Source organism: Haemaphysalis longicornis, unplaced genomic scaffold, assembly GCF_048455015.1.
Source record: "Haemaphysalis longicornis isolate Haplotype H1 unplaced genomic scaffold, Haemaphysalis longicornis Haplotype H1 scaffold_1, whole genome shotgun sequence".
Classification (NCBI taxonomy): Eukaryota; Metazoa; Arthropoda; class Arachnida; order Ixodida; family Ixodidae; genus Haemaphysalis; species Haemaphysalis longicornis.
Window position 1 is genome coordinate 234,730,629 of NW_027526203.1, and position 291 is coordinate 234,730,919.

The window sequence follows — 291 nt, forward strand, 5'->3', positions numbered from 1 at the left end:
AACCCTTTCAGGGTCCCGGACGTACATGTACGTCCTCTCGTCCTCTGCAAACACCTTCAAAATGGTCAATAATGTACATGTACGTCATCGCTTATATGTTTAAAAAGCGCGCCTTTTTCGCCAACTTCTCTTGCTTGGCATGTGCTGCTACACTGCGGAAATACGTAAAATTATTTTCTTGTGCCGATGGCTCTTCTTTTTATTTTGTATGATTTACTTCAGCGGCGGGCCGGCTATCGCTTTCGCATTCGGTAACAAGGGGGCGCGCTGGGTAACGCCCACCTAGCGTCA